General features: G+C 37.9%; 2 pseudogenes across 2 annotated transcripts; both read right to left on the reverse strand.

Annotated features, from left to right (window-relative positions):
• Positions 1–2,354: 2,354 nt before the first annotated feature.
• On the reverse strand, positions 2,355–24,587 carry LOC309857860 (vacuolar protein-sorting-associated protein 36-like; annotated as a pseudogene). Its single transcript has 9 exons — positions 24,558–24,587; positions 11,750–11,824; positions 11,564–11,641; positions 10,807–10,941; positions 6,262–6,327; positions 4,720–4,784; positions 4,135–4,219; positions 2,746–2,822; positions 2,355–2,660 (listed from the first exon to the last, which is right to left on the reverse strand). The product of its transcript is annotated as a vacuolar protein-sorting-associated protein 36-like (transcript).
• Positions 7,191–8,836, reverse strand: LOC309857862 (protein FAM81A pseudogene; annotated as a pseudogene). Its single transcript has one exon. The product of its transcript is annotated as a protein FAM81A pseudogene (transcript).
• Positions 24,588–25,944: the final 1,357 nt, after the last annotated feature.

Here is a 25,944-nt window from a genome sequence, read left to right on the forward strand (position 1 = left end):
TAAAACAGTAAGATCTTGAGGTCATAAATAAAGAAAAAAATCTTAACATACTGGCTTATTCTCATTAAAGGTTTGTCACTTTCATATATTTTTCAAAGAGTATTTTAAAAAGAACACATTAAGAAAAAAATCACTTAAAAGTTTTCCAGTAATTTTACTCTATATACATTAATTCTAATCATTTAACCCTGAAAACAATCTTTACTTGTACAATGTAAAAATATTTTTGACAGTGACTAGGAAAAAAACCATTACTGTAAAGCTACAAACAAAAATATGCTCCTAAGAGCAAAGATAATAAAGCAAAAATAATAATTATACTAGTGATAATCACCAAGATGAATTTTTTTTTTTCATTTAGGGCCTGATTGGTTGTATTTAAACATAACCTCTGCAACACTTTATTTGGCAAAAAAAAAAAAAAAAAAGGTGGGGGGGGATAAAAAGTATACATACAGAGGTCTGGAAATAGTGAAGAATGCCCACTTTAAAAATAAAACAGTAAAATCATACTTTTTAAATTAATATGACATTTACAAAATATATTCATGTCACTTCTCTTCGTCTTTATACAATTTAGATTGCTCCATTTTTTTAATGTGTTGTCACACTAATATAAATAAATACACTGAACCATGGGAGTCTGCTGTAATGAATCCAAATCATTAAGAACTAGATCCAATAGCTCAAACAATCTTAGTTGCAACTCACTCCAACTACTGAGATAGATTATTATTTACCTTTGTAATTTTTTAAAAGCCTTAGCCAGATGAGATATCGTACGTGTAAGTGTGTGTGTGTGTGTGTGTGTGCATATATGAATGTGCGTGTATGCATGTGCCAGAGCACTGTGAGTACAACCCAGAAACAGCAGTGATATACACACGAGTCTACACAACGGCCTGCACGACACGGGCAGCCAGACACTGAATACCCCTCCAAACAAACCTGAGGCTAAGCAATGAGGAAATGAGGGGATCTGTCATCATATTGCATAATTAACAACAGGTCTGGAAAATGAAGACAGGCAGGAGGCCTGGGCCAAGACGTTCCCGTGACACTGGAGGATGAGAAGCAGCGACAGTCACTTTTGCAGGCAGGGATCAGGGGACCGGATCTGGCTGCAGTGGTAGGGATTCCCTGGATCTGCAGCCGAGGATCCCTGCAACTTCCTTCCCCAAAGGGCATCTGTCGTGGCCTCTGGCAGTGGCCTCCACCTCACCCAGTGACCTCTATGGGATCCCAGCTTGTGAGCTGGGGTATCCCCTCCTGCTGGTCACAACTGTTAGCTCAATACAGACACTATCCCTTCTGGAGGCTTGGCCGAAAACCATCCCTACTTTCCATTTTCAACACAGTTTGAGAAGGGGAGGCTCCTTCTGTCCCTGTGGGGTCCCTGAGTTTGATGTAATGCCAACACCCCATACGCTGGAGAGCAATGACGTAGGAAGTCAGGCAGTCCACTTTAGAACTCAAGCAATCGACATTCAATATGAGCCAGTTTTTGTTATCGCAGTAATAGTTCTCAGTGAGATAGTTTCTCTACAGAACTTCTAACGTATGGGGTAAAGAAAAAAAAAGTATTGCTGGAAGATGAAAGATTTTTTAAAGTGTCTTGTTGAAACTCATTAAAGGAAGTAAAAGGAAACCGATTACTTGTTCGCCTTCTTGGTTCCTGTCCTTGGTCAAAGAGCACCAAGGTTCCTGTTAAGTTACTTAAAGGTTCTCCTGGCCCCTCCACCCACACAATCCTAGGGAATTCCTCGGCCCTCTACTTTCCAAATTTGTAATCATATCCCTGGGTGTGTCTATACAGCTTGTTAATTCAGTTTCAAAATCCACAGCATTTTTTTTTAAACAAAATGAGATAGTTACATTCTTTAAATGCCAGCCATGAAATCATCACGTGAAAAAAAGAACAAGTTAGATTATATATACATAAATTGAATAAAATTTTCTCCTTTTTTAAGGTGTATGTTGAAGACATGTTTAAGAGTGTTTCTAAAGAAAAGGCCTTAGGGAAGGAGCCCCATACTGTGTCCCACAGTCTGATGCTCTGTCCCTGTGCTGTCAGTTCTTAAGCTACACTCTAGCTATGACTTGCGTCATGAACGCCACCTCCCCAAATGGGCACATTAGATGCAGAGACAAACTTCCTTTATAACTCAGTGAATTTTAGTCACACCAGAAAAATGATCTAACCTGTCCAAACATGCAACTTCTTTCTTCCCCCATTAACTAAACCCCCTTCTTTAAAAAAAAAAAAAAAAAAAAAAGATTGGAGGGTCAAGTTAAAATCCACCAGATTTCAGGTTAAACTCTCAGGGTAGCATGATTTCAAATTCATAGCAGCCTTCAGTTTTCTGTATTTTCCTATATTTATCCCAAGTAAACTTCCTGGACCATAATATTTAGGGAGAAATTAAAAGGGTTTTATAGTATAGTATAGTATAGTATTAAGTTCCAGAAATTCTCAGTTTATCAGGGTTTACTCTGAGCTCAATGTCCTACAACGTCTACACGATACAAGTACGTGAACAAGAAGGATTTGAAATACAAAAAACCCTTAGCTCTGTGTCATAAATAAATTTGGGTAAAAACGCAAGCCTTCCACTGAATCATCTCGGCAAAGATGGCCCATCTTCTCTGCAAGAAGCAACCTAGGAATCAAGGGGGGACACCACAATCATTTGTCCATTCAGAAACACAAATACAGTGGTAAGGAAGAGCTAGGACTGCACTTACCTTTCCTTGGCCAGGAGGACAGACATTCCCACCAGCTTAGCAAACTCTTCTGATGTCTGGGATCCCTTTTCTGAAACCTACCAGAAACACAGCAGAGACAAAAATGTGTTAATTTAGTCCAACTAAGTACTCACCTAGGGAGACTGTCTACCAGGATACTCGGGAAGTAATTTACCAAATTTCTTACTCAAATCCAAAGAATATTCACTATAAACTAAATCCTCTTCACTAGTGTTTAATTCTACAAATGCCGAAGGACGGAGAGAAACACAGTAGAGCTGAAAATACCAAAATATGGTGAAGCCATCTACAATGTAATGAAGGCTCTATACTGAAATGAAGAAGAACTCTTTGAGATTCTAAAAAGGAACATGTAACAAATTCTAAATGAGTGCATATTTCATGCTCCAGTAAAGGAAACATATATATAGGTTAAGCTTTAAAATATATGGTAGAAATATCAAGTCTTAAGCCTCAACTTCCTCATCCTCACCTAGTTTAAAGTAAGTGTAATAAATACGAATTATTCAAATTAAACAGGCTCACCACAGAGGCTATGAAGGCAGTAATATTTCAAGTCTCCTAATGAGTAATAGGAGTAGTTTGGCCAGTAAAATCCATCTAAACTACAGCTGCTTTTCATGTATTTTCTTAATATTTTATTTATTTATTTAAGATACAGACAGTGAGAGAGAGCATGAGCAAGGAGAGATCAGAGGGAGAAGCAGACTCCCTGTGGAGCTAGGAGCCCGATGCGGGACTCGATCCCAGGACTCCAGGATCATGACCTGAGCCGAAGGCAATCGCTTAACCTACTGAGCCACCCAGGCACCCCTGCTTTTCATATTTTTTGAAGCAATTATTCTGTAAAACAACCTGTGATGTTTTATAATACCACTTACGTAGGTGTTACTCAAAGAAAAAATTCTGTCAGGGGTCACATTCTGATCAAGAAAGTTAAAAACCTGTCCGTGAGACTGAGCTTCAAACAAAAAGACAGCACCTCACGAATTCCAGTTCTCCTTGGTTAAGTTTCAAAAACTTGAACAATGTAATTTTGATTAATATTTATTCACTGTTAATAATAGGTGTTTTTGGCTAGTCCGAAGGTGGTGAGTTATCTCAACTGATTATTCAGTTGAGATAGCAGTTACAGATCGAACAGTTACAGTTACAGATCGAACTCCTTGTTCTACTCTTTCCCCCTTCTCACTACTGTACTTGACTAGTAAAAAAAAGTAAAAAAAAAAAAAAGTAGGTGTTTTTAATTGGGTCTACAAACATTACTTTTTAGTAAAGTTAAATTCAAAAGGAAATCCTGTTTCTCAAGTTGCTAGGCATTCAGGTCTTGGTGGGCTGACTGATGAGGAGGAAACGGGGTTCACATACTGTCTCCAAGGCTCAGGCCACCATTTCCTCTTCCTTATGGCTCTGAAGCTCAATTACCATGACGCCACTGTCAAAAACTCGGAGCCTAAAAACCACAGATGGGAGAACAAAGCTGTGAATATCTAGGATCTTCACCCACTAAGGAGGTGTAGCTACAGCATAACTAAAAAGCTCGCGAATAAGCACTTAATGAAAGTATGAACTATAATCCACATGCTGAAGAAAATATGTCTGGCTCTCTTTAATGAACCTGGGGAGAGGAAAATATAATGCACAGCTGAACATCTATACTTTTAAATCTCCAGAAACTAACACAAGATGTCTAGCAGAGGGGCTGGTAATTCTGACCTCCTAGGAAGAGCCCACATTCCTCTGTCACTGCCCCCAAGTCAACAAGACTTGGACCACTAGCCCTGATAAGGTGGCAAGCCAGGATAAGTGAATTCTGTTCATTTCATTCCAAGAGGGGCAATATGTTGGCTCACCACACAGACGGCAGGCCCGGCAGGCCCGGCAGGCCCTTCCTGTCTACTCTGTATGGAACAGTGGCTCTAGTTGGCAAGCTTCCCGCAGAGGTTCTTTTACCTGAGAGGTAATTTTAGCGCTTCCAGCATCTTGCAAGCATTCACTAAATCTTCTGGTAAGAGCAACTAATAGGAAAAAAAAAAAATCCAGTTTACACTGCAAATTAATAGAGTGATGTTATATAATTATAATGATCACTAAAACACAAGAGGAAACTTAACAATTATCATCTATCTGTGACTTAATCTCAGGGTCATGAGTCAGGCTCCAGGCTGGCCCATGGAGTCTAGTTAAAAAAAATTTTTTTTAAATAAAAACATAAAAATTATCATTTATCAGGGATTTTAGGTGGCTTCATCACTATAAGGCAAAAAGAATTAATAAAGAAGCAAAGCAGCGCTATCTTACAGAAAACAGCACAAGCCATGTGTGTAATTTTAAAATTAATAAAATATTAGTAGTCATTAATAAAATAAAAAGGAACAGGTGAAATTAATTTTAACACATGTGTTTCATTTAACCCAAGAATTCTAAAACATCAATATATAATCAATATAAAAATTATTAATGAGATATTTAACTTCTTATTTGGTACAAAGCCTCCTACATGTGGTATATAATTGACACTTCTAGCATAGCTCCATTTGGATTAATTGTATTGCAAGGTCACAGTTGTCACATGTAGCTAGCTAGTGGCCAGCCTTCCAGACCACACAAACTTAAAGAATCAGCCTAGCATGGTGGCTGACAAGTACAGCTTTGAGTCACCCAGAACGGCTCCAGAGGCAGCCCGGCCTGGGGCCACATGCCTGTCAAACCACTGTTTCCAAGGCACAACCTTGGTCAAATAAGTGAATCTTTGTGAGCCTCAACTTCCTCATCTTCATATCATGCCCTTGAGCATGAGTGAGAGAGGCTACCTCTCTGGGGTACCACGAGAAGAAATGGGGCAGTGCGTGCAGAGCGCCTGGTTCATAGTCAGTACTCACTGATAGCACTCACGGTGACCAGTCAGATGAAGACACAGCAGAGGCTTAGATATACGGCGCTGCAGTAAGAGCTGGAGGGACAGGTCTATGAGCTATTCGCACAGAGGCGACTACTGACACCACAAAACTGTGTTTGACTAAAGGGCACGAAGAGTGCACGGACAGAACATGGGGGGCCAAGGACACATGGGTGTGAAGAGACAAGGAGGGTTAAAGAACAGCCACTGCTGATTCAGAGCCCGTGGAGGAGGGCAGCTTTCCCCCGGCTTCTCCACACACCACCTGTCTCCAACCCAGTGAATCTAAAAACAGTCGACAACCCCAGAGAAAAGACATCATACACAGGCTTATTAATCACAATATGGGCACGGAATAGTAAAGCCAGAAGGTATCAGTCAACCCAAATTCCCATTTCAAAGGTAGGGAAACCGAGTCTCAGTGAGGGTCAGTGAGCTACTCCAGGTCACTCAGCACAACACTGGCACACCACACCGCTACTGGGATAGTTCTGGTGTTCTCAACCCTTCCTCAAATTGTATTCACTTTGGGGAATTTGTGTTATATTAAGAAAGTCTATATGTAGTTAAAGAACATCTAAATGTTCTATTCTTACTTCCATTTCTCGAGCTCGGTTTACTAAACAGTACACCTCCGTGAGTGACATTATTCCCCCTTGTTCCTGTTAAAATATGGAATTTAGCAAGTATTAGGTTATAATTAGAACCAGTTGGCATTTCTTTTTTTTTTTTTTTTTTTGCTCAAAATGAAAGTTTCTTGACAGTGTTATAAATGCAATCTCAATTTGATTCTCTGTCCATACAAAAGTATGAATTTCTATTTCATTAATAATACTGAACTAATGTCTTAACAGTGATAGAATTTTTAGAACATTTAAAAATTACATAGGATCCCATTTTTACATCATAATTCTGATGTATTATCATGCCTTCTATTTTGTCCGTAAAACTTTTAGAGGATACAGTGCATTGACGTGGTAAAACCAAGGCACAGGATACAGTTACAAGAAGTATATATAAACCTTAGTTAGCACTTTGTGCCAATTTTGGAAACATTTAGAGGAGATCATAAAGCCTGAAAAATTCTCACATCCTATTATGATTTACAACTAATTGTGCAATAAACAGACTATTAACCACCATTCCATTACTAAATATACGGCTATCACTATACAGGCTGTAGGCAATTGAAAAAAGTTTCCAATATTAAAACCTGGTATAAGTAGGTGGTTGATGTGGATATTGTGCCTTGTATTAGCTAGATAATTGTCTTAAGTTTCCATTTTAATTTGCAATGTATATGGCAGTTATCAATCTTTATGCTATCTTCATTACATAAATGGTGGTGTGGGGGGGTGGTTCTCCAAAAATTAAATCCCTTCTCCCTACAAAAGACAGAAGATTTACAAGAAGGAAACCATGTAAGAAATGCACAGATAACATTAATAAAATCCAAATATGGACTAAAGGGTTGAATTCTAATCTACCAGGACATTCTCTTAATTTAGGGTGAGGAGCTAACACATTCCTGTGACAATTCATTAGTTTATTAATTTAAAAAAAAATCACCATGACATTTTTCAAAATAGTAAAGTCTTGGCTAGAGCGTCAAGCATTGAAGGAAAGTCGTTAAGTCTTTTCATTCATAAAATGAAGAGGGACAAAAGCCTTTCCAAATTTAGGGGCTGGGAGGCTATTCCATTGAATTTAGAGAAATGAAATCGAGTGGCAAAAATTGTACTTAATACTTTTAAAGGAAGTGTTTTCGAGACTTAAGGTAAACATTTAGACCCATGAAAACACATTGCTTGGCACATGCACGCCATGAATAGAACACTTCTGAAGGCAGTGACCGCCTGGCCACGGCGGCACCTGGCTCTTGCCCCACCAGCAAAACACTTCTGAGGTCCTTGTCCCAGCTCCCCTCACATGGGGGCCTCTGGCTTCTGCATCTGCTGGATTTGCTTCTGTAGCTGGTCCTTGTCCAACTTCATCTTGGCTTCAAGAACTTGCCTGAGGGATCCTATGCTTTCATAGATGGCCGTCAACCCAGCACCAACTTCTGCTTTCATTTCCTTCATGTCCTCGTTCATCTGTAACTCCAGCTGCTGATGCGCCCATGCACTTTCTCTTCTTCCTGTTTTGTTCTCTGCACTTCCATATTCTTCTTCTGACTTTCTTCTATTTTGTCAAGTCTGGCTGACATCTGGCTGAGCTTCTTCTCCATGTCCCTTTCGCTGGCTCCACTGTTTTCCTTAACGACCAAGGAAAGCTGATCAATTTTCTATAAAAGTTCTTTCTCTATCCGTTCTTGTTCCTGTTGCAACCAATTCCGTGCAGATAAAATCTCATTACTGAGTTCCTCAATCGTACCTTTAAATTTTGTATCCAGAAGTTGAAGCTGGTGGTTACTATCTCTGTGGGACATCTTCAGTTTGGTGCTTTGCTCTGATATCGACAAGTCCACTCTGTTCAAAAGCTGAGAAATCTGTCCCTCTGCATCTTTGATTTTTGTTTCCAAGATAAGTTTGGCAGCTTGCTGTTCTTTGTTCAAGTGCTGGAGCCCCTCGTAAGTTGTTTTGTGCTCTGCAGAGAGTCTGGCTATGCTGGCGTCACATCTTGCCACTCTTCCCCGCAGGTCTCCCAAACCCAAGAGCTGACGCATCTCCAAGGTCTTTAAGGCGGAATTCGTTCCATAGCTGATGTTGTCCCGGGCCCGGATCTGCTCCTGCAGTACCTCGATATCCCGATTGAGCTGCTTCACAATGGCAGTTATGTTTCTGATGTGCTCCTCCAAGAAGAGCCTGGCCAAGCGGTCGCCGCCCCCTTTGTTCTGCATTTTCGGCAAACTGCCAACAATGTTGTCCTTAATCCGGAAGGCGTGCTCCACAAGGGCCGCGGTTGTCTTCCCGTGACAGAGGATCCTATCTTCCAGTTGTTCCACGAGGCTTACAGAGGAGTAGGGTGCCATGGTCAGGGACTGGCTGCGTCGGGGCATGGTTCTAACTCGCCGTAGATGCATATTTTCCATATATTATACCTTTCCTCAGTGACGAGAGAAGGAAATGCAGTGTTCCGTTGGGCCATTTTCCTTTTAATAATTTACATCGGCGCGGGGGGCGGGCGCGCCGCGGCTGCCCAGGTCCTCGCCGGCGCGGCTGGGTGCGGCGGCCGCTGGCGCGGGCTGTGCGGGGCGCCCGGCTGCGGGCCCGCGCCGCGGGGAGCGCCGTCCAATCAGCGCGCGCCTGCCGCCTAGCCCGGCGCGCGGCCCGGCCGGGTTCGCGGCTCCCGGGGCGCGCGAGCCGCCGCGCGCCGCCCCAGCCGCTTCCGGGCGCCTTGCCTGGACGCGGTTGCCGTGGCAGCCCGAGCTGGAGGCTTTCCCCGCGCACCCCAGTTGGCATTTCTTAACAGAAATCACAATCAGAGTAAAATCAGGAATCATAGAACTTCCTAAGAAGTCTTTAAAAACTAAATATACACACAGGAAAACCTAGTCAGATACATGAAGCATTTCCAATTCCGTATGTGGATTTTAACATCATTATTACTGTTTTAACATTTGCTTCAATGAGAAGAGGGCCTCTACACCACGTTTCAAAAAGTGTATTGAAATGGTTTAAGTTATTACAACTAATAAATGAGTAAACTATGGAATTAAACAGGAATATCACCACTGTAACCCCAAATGAAGTTAACAGATCTAGCTATTGACTAGCTATTGACTATCTAGCTATTAGGGGCTGCTGCTACATCACAAAAAAAAAGACAAACAGGCACTATGTACCCCTTGATGAAAATGCACAGCACCCTCTATGAAATATTCAACAGAAAAAAAAGAAAAAAGAACTTCTAGCTTTAAATTCCAGTCTATAAGGAATACAAGGGGCAGGGAAGTATGTCAAAATAAAATCAATAAAATCTGAGACACTCTATAAAATAAACCACTAGCTTCTTTAATAAATATATTATGTGGGATAGAAAAAAGAGATAAGAGAAGGGGAAACATGGAATTAAAAAAAAAAAGGCATTGAGAGAAAAATCAACCCATTGCAAGGTATCCTGATTTGAACAAACTAACTGTAAGAGAAAATGTGAATACTAACTAGATATCTGAAAATACTAAAAAATTATTTTTCACTTTTCCTGTGTGAAATGGGATTATAATTACATCTAAAGCATGTTTATCATTGTAATTACATACTGAAAAGTTTACAAAGTGATGCGATGTCTGGGATTGCTTTAAAGTAATGTTGAATGAAGGCTGCTTACACACGAGCCTGGATAACAGGCACACAGGGATTCATTATACTATTCTATTTTGTCACGATGGAAATACTTCTTTTTTTTTTTTAAAGACCTTATTTTTTTAACAGACAGAGATCACAAGTAGGCAGAGAAGCAGGCAGAGAGAGAGGGAGGAAGCAGGCTTCCTGCCGAGCAGAGAGCCCGATGTGGAGCTCGATCCCAGGACCCTGGGATCATGACCTGAGCCGAAGGCAGAGGCTTAACCCACTGAGCCACCCAGGCGTCCCCACGATGGAAATACTTATTAAAATAAGCGTTTTAGGGCGCCTGGGTGGCTCAGTGGGTTAAGCCGCTGCCTTCGGCTCAGGTCATGATCTCAGGGTCTTGGGATCAAGTCCCGCATTGGGCTCTCTGCTCAGCAGGGAGCCTGCTTCCTCCTCTCTCTCTCTCTCTCTCTGTCAAATAAATAAATAAATAATCTTAAAAAAAAAAGGCGTTTTAATGAATGGAGTTTTGATTGCCTGAGTAATGTCAGAAGATATATCTGTATTATGAAATGATTAACAGCACACTTGTATTAACATCCAAACATCTAAATGTCTCTAAACATCTCGAGATCATATATTTCCTTTTGAAAATCAGAGATAAGAAAAGCTTTCTATCAAAGAGACTGAAGAAGTTACAGATACCTGAGATGGAAATTGAAAACAATGTAGATTTTGACAACAAATCCACGAATAAGTACACTAAACTGATTTAATATTCCTAAAAGGAAAAATAACATGTGGGTTGAATAGTAGCAGCACTGGGAAAGGAACATAAAGCTGGTGTTTAGCTTTCCGATGACTTGGCAGTTACTTAACACAACCGAGAGCCTGCCTGCATTCTGTTTTTACCTCTAGCGGTGCCTGCAGCATCCCAGCCAGCTGCTTGGCCAGCTGCATGTGGTACTGTGTGCCCCAGCCGTAGGTTTCCCTGGTAACTGGGTTAGCTATTCCCATGCTCAGCAAATAGGACTTAAACCTGATGGTCTATAAGTAGAGAAGAAAATGCACAAAAAGACAAATACGTGACATTCATCTCTCCACCCCAACATTTGAAATCTTTCCACTGTAAACTCCATTCTACTAGTTATTTCTGTATCCACCCATTTCTTCCACCTTGTTCCTATAGTATAAACTCGAAGAAACTGGATTTCTAGGAGTTCCCTGCATAAAGCTAATTAATTAGTCTTCTTCCTTCTCCTGTCTTGATATTTCATACTTCAATGACCTCACAGGTCTGGAGTGAGAAGAGGGTTAGGAAACAACTGTGCTGTATTTAATGCCAACCAAATGACAGAGCCAAAAACTTAGAAAGGAACGTGGCTGGGATCAGTCTGGAGACAAATTTAATGAAACAAATATCAAACATATGGTTATGTATAAAACAACCACTCCTTACACATTTCACTATCTCGCTTTTCCACACTTCAAGAGAAGGTACTGAGGTATCTTTTAATCCTACGGGCTGACTTTTTCTTTAATACTTTCATATATCCACAAGCCCTAACAGAAATCACTACATTAAGAAAGAAACTGCTGACCCACCAAAACATCACAGCATTATTTGTCCAATCTGGTTTCTAATGCCTTAAAAAGGCAACCTAGTTACCTCATCTTCTGTGATATCACCTTGCTTGTCTTTGATCTTATTAGCAATTGATTTTGATAACTCCACCATTTCCTTAGCCTGTCAAGAGAACAGTAAAAGACTGAAAAAAATCATGTCCCCAAAGTGTCTGCTTACAAAACTCCTATCATAACTGGTAGGAATCCAACAGGTGTAAATTACACATACCTTGACCATTAGCTTGCTGAGGTCTTCAAAGGCCTGAAATGAGAAATGAGTTTTTGTTGGAATCTCTCTAAAGAACTAAAATGTTTTAAAGCAACAGAATACTCTATTTTCTTCCCTTAGACAAACATTTTTGAAAATGTCCTACAAATATCAATTTATACAATTTTTTTAAAATTTATATAAATATTTACATAAGTAATAAACCCATCTTATTCTAAGAGTTCGATTTAGCCTGTTTCCTGCTCTCTCTCTCACTCTCTCTGCCTACTTGTGATCTCGCTCTGTCAAATAAATAAATAAAATCTTTAAAAAAAAATGGGGAGATAAACCATGTAGTTCAAAGAACAAACTCAGGGTTGCTGGAGGGGATGTGGAGTAGGGATGGGTTAAATGGGTGGTGGGAATTAAAGAAGGCACTTGTGGGGATAAGCACTGCGTGTTAAATATAAGTAATGGGGGGGCGCCTGGGTGGCTCAGTGGGTTAAAGCCTCTGCCTTCAGCTCAGGTCATGATCCCAGGGTCCTGGGATGGAGCCCTGCATCAGGCTTTCTGCTCAGCAGGGAGCCTGCTTCCTCTTCCTTCTCTGCCTGTTTCTCTGCCTACTTGTGATCTCCATCTGTCAAATAAATAAATAAAATATTTAATAAATAAATAAATAGATAGATAGATAGATAAAACTGATGAATCACTGAATTCTACTCCTGAAAACAATACTACACTCTATGTTAACTAACTTGAATTTAAATAAAAAATAAAAATTAAAAATGCTCAACTTTACACCAGTGTGAAAGTGATAAGCATTCAGTAGACCTCACACTTTGAAGTGTGAATTTTGATCTTTTCCCAGGCTAGTGATCTGATGTACAATCATTTTCATCAGCTGCAGTTCCCAGCAGCTGTGTGATCATGAGTGAGTACAGTTGATACCCTGACAACAATTGTGTGTCTGTATAGCCATGTTTGTTTTTTCTACTCAGTGCAGTATTCAATATATTACATGAGACATTCAACACTTTACTACAAAATAGACTTCCTATCAGATGATTTTGTCCAACTATAGGATAATGTGTTTTTGAGCACAATTAAGGTAGACTAGGCTGCTTTGTTTTGTTGACGGTTTCCTTTGCTGTGCAGGAGACTTTTATCTTGATGAAGTCCCAAAAGTTCATTTTTGCTTTTGTTTCCCTTGACTTTGGAGATGTATCTTGAAAGAAGTTGCTATGGCTGATGTCGAAGAGGGTTACACTGCCTGTATTCTTCTCTAGGATTTTGATGGATCCCTGCCCATGTTGAAGTCTTCCATCCTTTTAGAGTTTATCTTTGTGTATGGTATAAGACAATGGTTAAGTTTCATTCTTCTGTACATAGCTGTCCAAGTTTCCCAGCACCATTTATTGAAGAGACTGTCTTTTTTTCCACGGGATATTTTTTCCTGCTTTGTTGAAGATTAGTTGACCATAGAGTTGAGGGTCCATATCTGGGCTCTCTACTCTGTTCTGTTGGTATATGTGTCTGCTTTTGTGCCAGTCCCATGCTGTGTTGGTGATCACAGCTTTATAATAAAGCTTGAAATCAGGCTATGTGATGCCCCTAGCTTCGTTTTTCTTTTTCAACATTTCCTTGGTGATTCGAGATCTTTTCTGGTTCCATACAAATTTTAGGATTGTTTGTCCCAATACTTTGAAAAATACCTTTAGTATTTTGATTGGGATGGCGTTGAAGGAATAGATTGCTCTGGGCAGCATAGATATTTTAACAATGTTTATTCTTCCAATCCATGAGCATGGAATATTTTTCCATATTTTTGTGTCTTCTTCAATTTCTTTCATGAGTGTTCTGTAGTTCCTTGAGTAGAGATCCTTTACCTCTTTGGTTAGGTTTATTCGCAGGTATCATATGGTTGTTGGTGCTATAGTAAATGGAATCGATTCTCTAATTTCCCTTTGTATATTTTCATTGTTAGTGTAGAAGAAAACAACGGATTTCTGCACATTGATTTTGTATCCTGCCACATTACTGAATTTCTGTATAAATTCTAGTAATTTTGGGGTAGAGACTTTTGGGTTTTCTACATAAAGTATCATGTCATCTATGAAGAGAGAGAGTTTGACTTCAGAAGATATTTGTAAATGACATTACAGATAAAGGACTGGTATTCAAGATCTATGAAGAACTTCTCAAACTCAACACCCAAAAAACCAATTAAGTAAAAAAATGATCAGAAGACATGAACAGATGCTTCTGCAAAGAAGACATACGAATGGCTTACAGACGCATGAAAAAAAGCTCAATTATCATTAGCCATCAGGGAAATTCAAATTAAAACCACATTGAGATACCTCCTTACACCAGTTAGAATGGCAAAAATTGACAAGGCAGGAAACAACAAATGTTGGAGAGGTTGCAGAGAAAGGGGAACCCTCTAACACTGTTGGTCAGAATGTAAGTTGGTACAGTCACATTGGAAAACAGTATGGAGGTTCCTCTATTAAAAATAGAGCTGCCCTATGACCCAGCAATTGTACTACTGGGCATTTACCCCAAAGATACTGATGTAGTGAAAAGAAGGGGTACATGCACCCCAGTGTTCATAGCAGCAATGTCCACAATAGCCAACCCATAAGGAGCTGAGATGCCCTTCAACAGATGAATGGATAAAGAATATGTGGCTCATATATACAATGTAAAATTACTCAGCCATCAGAAAGGGTGAATACCCATCATTTGCATCAACATGGTTGGAAGTGGAGGGGATTACGCTAAGTGAAATAAGTCAAGCAGAGAAAGACAATTATCATATGGTTTTACTTATATATGGAACATAAGGAATAGTATGGAGGACATTAGGAGAAGGAAGGGGAAAATGAAGTGGGGGAAATCAGAAGGGGAGATGAACCATGAGAGTCTATAGACTCCAGGAAACAAACTGAGGGTTTCAGAGGGGAGGGCGGGTGGGGGAATGGCTTAGCCTGGTGATGGATATTAAGGAGGGCATGTATTGCATGGAGCACTGCATTATACACAAACAATGAATCGCAGAACACTATATCAAAAAATAGTGATGTACTGTATTGTGACTAACATAACATAAAAATGAAAAGGTAGGCTAGGCTAAGTTATGATGTTGGGTAGGTTTCATGTATTAAATGTATTCTTTACTTTTAATATCTTCAATCAAAAATGGGTTGGTTGGGAACTAACCCCATCCCAAGTCACGGAATATATGTAGTCAGAAAGAAACTGCCTTGAGAGAGATGAGCTCAATGATTATCAATTGAAAAAAAGTATCCATTTTATTCATCTCTTAGACAAACAGAAAAATAAAACATTTTTCCCCTTGGAATAATATGTATACAATTATATAAATATATATTATATACAGTGTACAATAATTTATGTTATATATTAAATAATAGTTATAAATATTATATAATAAATTGATATTACTATATTAGGCTAATATATTTCCCTCTTAGAATAATACATGTTTAAATATATATCATATATTACATAGTATGTAATTTAATGTAGTTTACAATTACATCATATTTACAATTACATTAAATTATATGCAGTATATTTTATTCTATTTATAAATACATATTGCATATATATTTATGTATATACTCATCTCTTAGAAACACAAAAATAACATTTTCCCCTTAGGATAATATATGTGTATTTATATGTAATATATGTTAAACTACACAATATAGGATATATAATTATGTATATAAAATATGGAGTTATATACAATACATTTAGTATATGTTATAATATGTAAATATACATTTCATTTATGGACATACATAATAGAAATTCATCTTCTATAGAAACAGAAAAACAAAACCTAGAAAAATAGATGTATATTTAGAAATAGTTATATATATAAAAATATAACATGTATATATTAACACGTACCTTTAATCAAATTAAATATACACAGTATATAGTTTATATAAGTACATATTTTTAGTTTATACATTATGTAATTATATTATAAATTCTATATATTTATAAACTATAAACTAGATAATTTATATATATCATTGAGTTGTATATTATATATAATAGTTTTTATATAATCATATAAAATGTTATATATTTTACATAAAACATATTATATTGCATGCTATATTATGTATACTATATATTGTAGGGGATATACTATATTACATATAAACACATATTATTCTAAGGGGATAAATTTTATATTTTCCTATAAGAGATAAATATAGGTAATATATATTTATAAGTAGTATGGAACTAACACAAAACCATATAATTCATATGGTAAAATGTTGAAACTTTGACCAAAATATGAAAACTGCTAAACCTGTCAGAAAAAGACAAGACAAAAAGCTTTCGTGTATATCTATAAACTAAAGGTGACACTCTCCAAAGGTTTAAAGATTGTAATTGCTACTTCCATTTAAAAATTCGAATTCTAGGGGCATCTGGGTGACTCAGTTGGTTAAGTGTCATGTTCTCAGGGTCCTGGGACTGAACCCTGGGTCAAACTCTGGGCTCATGGAGGAGCTGGCTTGAGGGTTCTTTCCTTCTCCCTCTGCCCCTTCCACCACTCATGCATGTGCACGCTCCTGCTCTCTCTCCCTCTCTCAAATAAATAAAATCTTTTATAAAAATAAAATAAAAACTTTAATTCTAAATTAAAAAAAAAAAAACTACATACAAATCGAAATTTAACCAGAGGCCCCTGCCCCCTCCAAAACAAAAAACCAGTACTAAGCAAGACCCAAGACCCAGAACAGCTCATAATTTACAGTTCTGCATGAACAGAACTTATCCCATAAAGTACTTTATTTTACAATCTGCTTATCTTATGGAGCCAATTTTGTCCACTTTGTTTCATTAAAATTTCATACAGTGTAAAAGTAGAACTGTACATAATAATCCATCTAAAACTTCTGTAACATCGTCATTATTTTCTGTAGATGATTCTGAGACTGTCTCATTCTACTGGTATTGGACCCTACTCATTCTTTTGTCTCCTGGCAGTTACGACTACTGCTTCCAAGGCCTGTATTTTCACTGCCTTCAGGAAATAAATCTTTCTCAGCTTGAAACAGATGAGGTTCATCCATTTGATTATTTTTCCTCAGAAGTTTCATCTCTTCATTCATATTTAAATTTTCCCAGTCTTTCACCATTGAGTATGATCTTTATTTCCTTTATCTGTTTGATCTTCTTTTTCTAGCTCCTTTAGATATAAGGTTAGATTGTGTATCTGAGACTTCTACTTGAGGTGGGCCTGTATCGCTCTAAACTTCCCTCTTAGAATAGCTTTTGGTGCACCCCAAAGATTTTGAACCGTTGTGTTTGATTTTCATTTGACTCTGTGTATCTTTTGATTTCCTCTTTAATTTCTTGATTGACCTGTTCATTGTTTAGTAGCATGTTATTTAATCTCCATGTATTGGTGATCTTTCCAGATTTCTTCTTGTTGTTGATTCTTAGTTTCATAGCTGTAGTCAGAAAAGATGCATGCTATGATTTGGATCTTTGTGAATTTGTTGAGACGTGTTTTGTGGTCTAATTTGTTCTCTGTTCTGGACAACATTCCATGTGTACTTGAAAAGAATGTATATTCTGCTGCTTCAGGATGGAATGTTCTGAATGTATCTGTTGATTCAATACGGTCCCATGTATTATTCAAAGCCATTGTTTCCTTGATGATTTTCTGTTTGGATGACCAGTCCATTGATGTAAGTGAGGTGTTAAAGTCCTCTACTACTATTGTATGACTCTCAGTTACTTCTTTTATGTTTGTTATTAGCTGCTTTATGTATTTAGGTACATAAGTATTTACAATTGTTATATCTTCCTGTTGGATTGTTCCATTTATGATTATATAGTGTTCTTCTTTGTCTCTTGTTACAGTCTGTTTTAAACTCTATTTTGTTTGACATAAGTATTGCTACCCTAGCTTTCTTTTCACATGCATTTGCATGCATTCTCCATCTCTTTACTTTCAATGTGCATGTGTCTTTAGGTTTGCAATGAATCTCTTGGAGGCAGCATATAGCTGGGTCTTCGTTATTTTTTTCCATTCCATCTCTTTATGTCTTTTGATTGGAGCATTTAGTCCATTTACATTCAAAGCAATTATCGATGGATATGTATTTGTCATTGTTATTTGTTTCATGGTTGTTTTGGTAGTTCTCTCTTTTCTTGCTCTCTTCTCTCACAATCAGCTGGCTTTCTTTAATGAGATACATTTGGAGTCCTTTCTCTTTCTTCTTTGCATGTCTATTACCAGTTTTTGATTTGTGGTTACTGTTAGGTTTATATGTAACATCTTCTGCATATAATAGACCATATTGAGTCAATGGTCACTTAAGTTTGAATTCATTCTTTACTCCTCTCCTCTCCACAATTTAGGTATGTGGTGTCATACTTTACTTTTACTTTCTCAGTATGCTCACTGTTTTTTATAGTTATACTTACTTTAACTCCTTTTGTGCTTCCCACTTTTCTTACTCCTGCTGATTTTTGAAATTCCATGTTTTAAGTACCACTGGTTGTAAGAACTCACAAAATTAGGCCCTTCTGGTTTTCAAAGCCAAATGTAATGGGGATTCATCTTCCCTACATGGGGTCCCTGATGTGGAGGTTTGTTTTTCTCCCCTCACCATACCTGCAGCACCCCTCCCTCCTGCAGACAGTTGTATGAGTCTCTTTAGCTCCAGACCATGTCTCTGTCCTTACTACCCTCTTTCAGTGGCCCCTTCTCTACATTTAGCTGTGGAGTTTGTTCTGCCAGTCTCCGTGCCATTTTTTTGGGTTATTTACACTGATGCATTTATTTAGTTTTATCTGTGTGAGGCGATGAGCTGAAAGTCCTCCTACTCTACCATCCTCCCCAGGAGTCTTTGATATTATTTTAAATGGTATTTTAAAGTTTTGTTTTCTTATTGGCTGCTGTGATATATAGATATCCAGTACACTTCATAAATCCATACATTCAACAGACACATGAGAAGATGCTCAACATCACCCACGACCAAGGGAAATGCAAATCAAAACCACAATAACACCTCACACCTGTCAGAATGGCTAAAATCAACAACACAAGAAACAACAGATGTTGGTGAGGATATAGCAAAAAAGAACCCTGTGCACTGCTGGTGGGAAATACAAACTGGGTGCAACCACTGTTGAAAAGAGTGTGGAAGTTTCTCCAAAACAAAAAATAGACATATTCTGTGATCCAGGTATCTACCCAAAGAAAACAAAAGATACTAATTCAAAATGATACCTCTAGGTTCAACCATGTTGTTGCAAATAGCAGTATCTCATTCTTTTTTATGGCTCAGTAATATTCTATGTGTATATATATACCACCTCCTGTTTAGCCATCCATCTTTTTTTTTTTTAAGCCATCCATCTTTTGATGGACGCTTGAGTTGTTTCCATATCTTGGCTTTTATAAATAATGATGCAGTAACCATAGAGGTACAGATAACTTTGTGAATGAGCATTTCTGTTTTCTTTACATAACCCAGTAGTGAAATTACTGGATCATATGGTGATTCTATTTTTATTTTTTTTCAAGAACCTCTGTACTCTTTTCCAAAGTGGGTGTACCAGTTTGCATTCCTACCACCAGCGCACAAGGGTTTCTTTTTCTCCACACCCTCACCAACACTTATTTCTTATCTTTGATTTTAGCCATTCTGACAGGTATAAAGTGATAGCCGATTGTGATTTTGATTTGCATTTCTATTTCATCTTTTCATGTCTGGGTTGGCCATCTCTATCTTCTTTGAAAAAAATGTCAATTCAAAGAAAAGGTCTATTCAGGTTTTCTGCCCATTCTTAATGGAATCATATTTTGGGGTGTGTTGACTTGTATAAGTCCTTTATATATTTTGAGTATTAACTCCTTATCAGATATATCATTTGCAAAGATCTTCTTCCATTCACAAGGTGGCTTTTTAGTTTTGTTGGTGGTTTCCTTCACCATACAAAAACTTATTTGGAATAGTCCTAATTGTTTATATTTACTTTTGTTTCCCTTGACTGAGGACACATATCTAGAAAGATGTTGCAATGGCTGATGTCAAACAGTTTACTGCCTATATTTTCTTCAAGAAGTTTTATAGTTTCAGGTGTCACATTTAGGTCTTTAATCCAGTATATTTATTTTTGTAGCAAAAAGGAACAAAATGACCATTCTTTTGCATATAGCTGTCCAGTTTTCTCACCACCACTTATTGAAGAGACTATCTTTTCCCCTAGTGTACATACAGTCTTGACTCCTTTGTCCTAGATTAACTTTCCCTATAAGTGTGGATTTATTTCTGGGCTCACTAATCTGTTCGATGTGTCCATTTTTGTACCAGTACTGTATTATTTTGATTACTATCGCTTTATGGTATACCTCATAATCTGGTTTGTCTTCAATTTCTTTCATCAGCATTTTATAGTTTTCAGAGCACAGCTCTTCCACCTCTTTTGTTAAGTTTATTTCTAGGTTATTTTATTCTTTTTGGTGCAATTGTAAATCAAATTGTTTTCTCTTTCTGCTACTTCATTATTAATTGTACAAAAAAAACAATTTCTGTGCATTAATTTTGTGTCCTGAAACTTTATTGAATTCATGTATTCTAATTGTTTTTTATTAGGGTTTTAAGGTTTTCTCTGTATAGTATCATGTAATCTACAAATAGTGAAAATAACTTCTTCTTTACCAAATTGGATGCTTTTTTTTTTCTCTTGTGTGATTGCTGTTGTTAGAGCTTCCAGGAGTATGCTGAATAAAAGTGGTAAGACTGGACATCCTTGTCTTGTTTCTGATCTTAGAGGGAAAGCTCTCAATTTTTCACCATTGAGTATGACATTAGCTGTGAGTTTGTTATATATGACTTTCACTGTGTTGAGGTATGTTGTTTCTAAACCCATTTTTTTGGAGAGTTTTATCATAAACGGATGTTGAATTTTGTCACGTGCCTTTCTGCATCTGTTGAGATGATTGCATGGTTTTTATACTTCATTTTGTTGGCTTGGGGTGACTTATTTGCAAATATTGAGCCATTCTTGCAAACCTGGAATAAATCCCACTTGATCATGGTGAATGTTCCTTTTAATGTATTGTTAAATATGGTTTGCTAATATTTTGTTGAGAATTTTTGCTTCTGTGTTCTTCAGTGATAATGTTCTGTAGTTTTGGGTTTTTTTTGTAGTGTATTTGTCTGTTTGGGTATCAGGATAATGCTGGCCTCATTAGGCTGTACTTCAAAGCTATACTTTCTTTGCTATTGTTTTGGAATAGATTGAAGACAATAGGTATTAACTCTTTTTTAAATATTTGGTAAATTCACCTATGATCTGTCTGATCCTGGAATTTGTTGGGAGTTTTTTGATTAGGAATTCAATTCTGTCAGCAATAATTTGGTTTTTGAATTTGTATGTCTTCCTGATTCAGTTTAGGATGACTGTATGTTTCTAGGAGTTCATCTATTTTTTTTCTAGGTTATCTGATTTTTTGACATGTAATTTTTTTGTAGTACTCTATTATAATATTTTGTACCTCTATGGTGTTCTTTGTTAACTCTTTTGTCTCTGGTTTCATCCAGTTCCTTTTGTTTTCTTCTGTTGATCAGTCTGGCTGAAGATTTATTGACTTTTTTAATGTTTTGAAAGAATCAGTTCTTTGTTTCGTTGGTCTTCCCTATTCTTAAAGACTCTACTTCATTCATTTATGCTCGATTTTTATTAAATCTTTCCATCGACTAATTTTGGACTTTACTTTTCTTTTTCTAATTTTTTTAGGTTTTCAGACTGAGGTTTTTCTTATATCTTTGGGTTGGCTGGTATCTCTATAAATATCCCTTTTAGGTCTCTTTTCTCTGGGTCTCAAAGATTTAGACTATAGTGTTTTCATTTTCATTTGTCTCCATATATTTTTTAATTTGCTCTTCATTTTCTTTGTTGACTCATTTATTGCTTGGTAGCATGTTGTTTAATCTCCACCTGTTTGGTTTTCCAATTTTTTTTCTGTAATTGGTTTCTATTTCACCCCATTGTGATTAGAAAATATACACGATATGATTCAATCTTTTTAAATGTATTGAGACTTGTTTTTTTGGCCTACCATGTGATCTATCCTGGAAAACATTCTGTGTGCATATAAAAGAATTTGTATTCTTTTGTTTTTATGTGGCATGTACTGTATTTATCTGTTAGTTCCATCTGACCTACTGTATTGTTCAAAGACACACTTTCCTTATTGATATTCTGTCTGTATGATATATCTATTTAAAAAGTGCTGTGTTAAATTCCCCTACTATTATTGTATTACACTTTCTTCCTTTACAGGTAGTAATATGTGCTTTAAGTATTTAGGTGTGCCATTGTTGGGTACATAGATATTTATGATTGTTGGATCATCTTGTTCAATTGATTCTTTATCATTATGCAGTGCCCTACTTATTCTCTTGTAAGTCTCAACGGTCTGATTTTTGTGATATTAATATTGTCACCTTGGGTTTTTTTTTTCCACTTCCTTCTGTATGAAATATGTTTTCGATCCATTCACTTTCAGCCTGAGTGTGTCCTTATATCTGAAATGAGTGTCTTGTAGGCAACATGTAGATGTGTTTTGTTTTTTATCCATTGGTCCACCCTATGCCTTTTCATTGGGGTGTGTAGAGCACTTATATTTAAGTAATTATTTTCAGTGTGTACTAAATATCATTTTGATTGTTTTCTGGTTTTTTTTGTGGTTCTTCTCTGTTACTTCTTCTCTTTACTTAAGATTATAAATTTCTCTAGTGTTATTCTTGACTTTCATTCTCTTTTTTGATAGCCTTATGGGGTTTCCCTTTTACGTAACTTTTTGCTTCGCTCTGACTGCCTTTAAAATTCTCTTAATCATTAACATTTGACATTTTAATTATTCTGTGTTATGGTGTGGCCCTCCTCGGGTTCATCTTGCTTGGAATTCTATGGTTCCTGAACCTGGCTATTACTTCCTTCCCAAGGTTAGGGATGTTTTCAGCTATTATTTCTTCAAATATATTTTCTACTCCTTTCTCTTCCTTCTGAGGCCTCAAATATGCAAATGCTTACTTATTTGATGTTGACTGAGAGATCCCTTAACCTATGCTCATTTTTTAAAAATTCTTTTTTTCTTTTTGCTATTCAGCTATCTTCTAGATCACTTATGTGTTCTGCATTTGCTAACTTACTATTGATGCCATCTAGTAGTTTTTCATTTCTGTTATTACATTCTTCAACTCTGATTTGTTCCTTTTTGTTTTCTCTTTGTGGAAGTTATCCCTGAGGTCTTTCACTTTTTTCTCTAGACCAGTGAACACCTTTATGACCATAACTGTAAACTTTTTATCAGGCATATTGATTATCTCTGTTTCATTTAGTCTTTTTCTGAGGTTTTGTTTTGTTCTATTATTTGAAGCATATTCCTCTGCCTCCAATTTTGCTTGATTTTCTGCATGTGCTACTATGATTAGAACAGCTACTTATCCGAAACTTGAAGTAATGTCTTGTGTATGGTTGTCCCTTGTGTACACTGTGTGTTCCTAGTAACTTTGAGGGGCTGGCTAGAATTGTGGCTTGTGTGATCTGTGGGTACTGGGGCGCTCCATGCGGGGGCTGCATCCTGGTGGGATGGCCATAACTGAAGTGTGTCTGAGTCAGGTCATTTCTGGAGCTGTCCACATAGAGAGAGCACCCTGGTAGCACAGCTGAAGGTGAAGTGGCTGTAAGCAGAGGGTCTTAGGGCTCTACACACTGAGAGAACGCTTACAAAATAGTTGAAATGGGTGAAAGCTAGGTGTCCCATGGCTCTCCATGCAGATACTGCTGAGGTGGAGCACAAGCTTAGGGAGGTCCTGGTGCACCCTGCACAAGCGGCACCCCAGCAAGACAGCTGTTGAAGTCGGTATCAGTGAGGGTGCCTCAGGTTCTCCACACACAACTATTCCCTGTCAGAACTATTGAAGCTGAGGTGGGTGCAAGCCAGTGTGTCCCAAGGTGCTTACTGCAAAGGGCTCCCTGGCAAGTTAGCTGGAGCCAAAGCAGCAGTGAACCAGGAGGTCCTAGCACACTCTCTGCAGTAAGTGCTCTAGCAAGCCATCTGAAGCCAATGTGGTGGGGGCCTGCAATGTTTCAGGGTGCTTTGCATGCATATAACTTGATACAATGGCTGGAGGTGTAGTGGGTGCCTAGCAGGAGTGTCCCAGTGTGTGTCATACTAGGGCCATTTTGATAGAATGGCTGGGGCTCATGTGGGCTAGGGGCCCAGGGCTCACTGGGGCTCTAAACCAGCTTGGATGTGTAAACTGGGCTTCTATCTACACTATCTACGTAGAAGGGGAGCATGAACTGTGACACTCAACAACCTGTCCAATCTCGAGAGATTTCTAGGAGCTTCCCTAGCATTTGGTGGAGTTCTGGGGCTACAATTTTTTTTTTTTTAAATCCTAGTTGCCCTTTTCAACCATGGCTTATTTTCTTGCCTCAAGGCAGATGAATCTCTAACTGAACCCTCGGTATTGTCCCTCCCCTCTATGGTTCACAGTGTCAGAGGTGGGGCTTCCCTTCATTGCTGTGCCTCCCTCTCTCTTGCAGTTCTCTATGTAGTTTCTTATCTTTTGTTATGCAGAAACTGTTCAGTCATCCTTTAGTTCTTCAGAAGGAGCTATTCTATGAATATTTGTAGATTTGGTGTGGCCATGGAGAAGGTGAAGTCAGGGTCTTCCTACATCACCACTGTGGAATGGAATCTCAGTTTCGCTTATCAGCTACTCTATAATGACCTTACCTCGCTGCTCCATAATGACCTTATGGCCATCCCACCAAATACCTGGGGTATGTGGGGTAACTCCTATCTGCTCCCTATGTTTTCATCCTTTATTAGGCTAGCCTGGGTATGTTCTTATGTAACGGCAAAAAGGCAAGAGCCAGAGTGGTATCTATAAAGGTTTTTGAAGTTACTTGCTTTATGTCATTCCGTTGACCAAATAAATTCATATGATAGAGCCCTATAGGGAAGGATAAACTATTTGAATTATTCATGAAATCATTTAAGGCAGGGAAGTTTTTCTTTACATGCAAAAATTTAAAAACAATAACTAGTCCATATTCATAGTCTTGAGACTTGAGCAGTCAAAATCAATTTACAAAAGTTCAAAAAGGGGGGCACCTGGGTGGCTCAGTAGGTTAAGTCTCTGCCTTCGGCTTGGGTCATGATCTCAGGGTCCTGGGATCGAGCCCCGAATCAGGCTCTCTGCTCAGTGGGGAGCCTGCTTCTCCCTCTCTCTCTGCCTGCCCCTCTGTCTGCTTGTGATCTTTCTCTCTGTCAAATAAACAAATAAAATCTTTAAAAAAATAAAAAGTTCAAAAAGGTCTTAAGGAGAGTGTAAACCATATCTTATCTAGGTTATGTTATTTGTAAGTAAGACATGATTCTACTACTCCCTTGACCAATTTTTAAAAATTTTCCAAACTGCTATTTAATGTGGAAACTACTTTATTCATTCCATAATGGGAATAGTTATGAAGTAATTTGAGCAGGGTCCATTGAATAGATTATGGCACTTCAGGATAACCATCTTCAAATTGCCAGAATCCATCTCTAGGAATAGAGCATCCTTTGCCAATATTACTTTTCAGTAGCTTGGGCTGAGAACTGTGAGTTAATTACAACTTGTCTAAATGAATTCATTTTTCTTTGTAGATTTAGTGATGATAAATATAAATTTAGCAACACTTAATATTGGCTAGGGTATTAAAAAGCCATAAACTTCGGGGTGCCTTGGTGGCTCAGTGGGTTAAAGCCTCTGCCTTTGGCTCAGGTCATGATCCCAGGGTCCTAGAATCGAGACCCGCATCGGGTTCTCTGCTCAGCAGGGAACCTGCTTCCTCCTTGCTCTCTCTGCCTGCATCTCTTCCTACTTGTAATCTGTCTGTCAAATAAATAAGTAAAATCTTTTTTTAAAAAGCCACAAACTTCATTAAGTATGTAAGTCAAAGAAAAGATATTACTCTTGGCTTCTAGAGTGTTCTCTAGACCACTGAGGTTGTTGTTGTTGTTGTTGTTTTCAGTTCTTAGCACTTATCTCCTTGGGGTATTGACAACATTCTAGTAAACCATGATCTTTTTACCATTTTTAATAGACATAATAGAAGAAGAGGTCAGAAATCATCAG

Source organism: Mustela nivalis (assembly GCF_964662115.1).
Source record: "Mustela nivalis genome assembly, contig: HAP1_SCAFFOLD_1459, whole genome shotgun sequence".
Taxonomy (NCBI): domain Eukaryota; kingdom Metazoa; phylum Chordata; class Mammalia; order Carnivora; family Mustelidae; genus Mustela; species Mustela nivalis.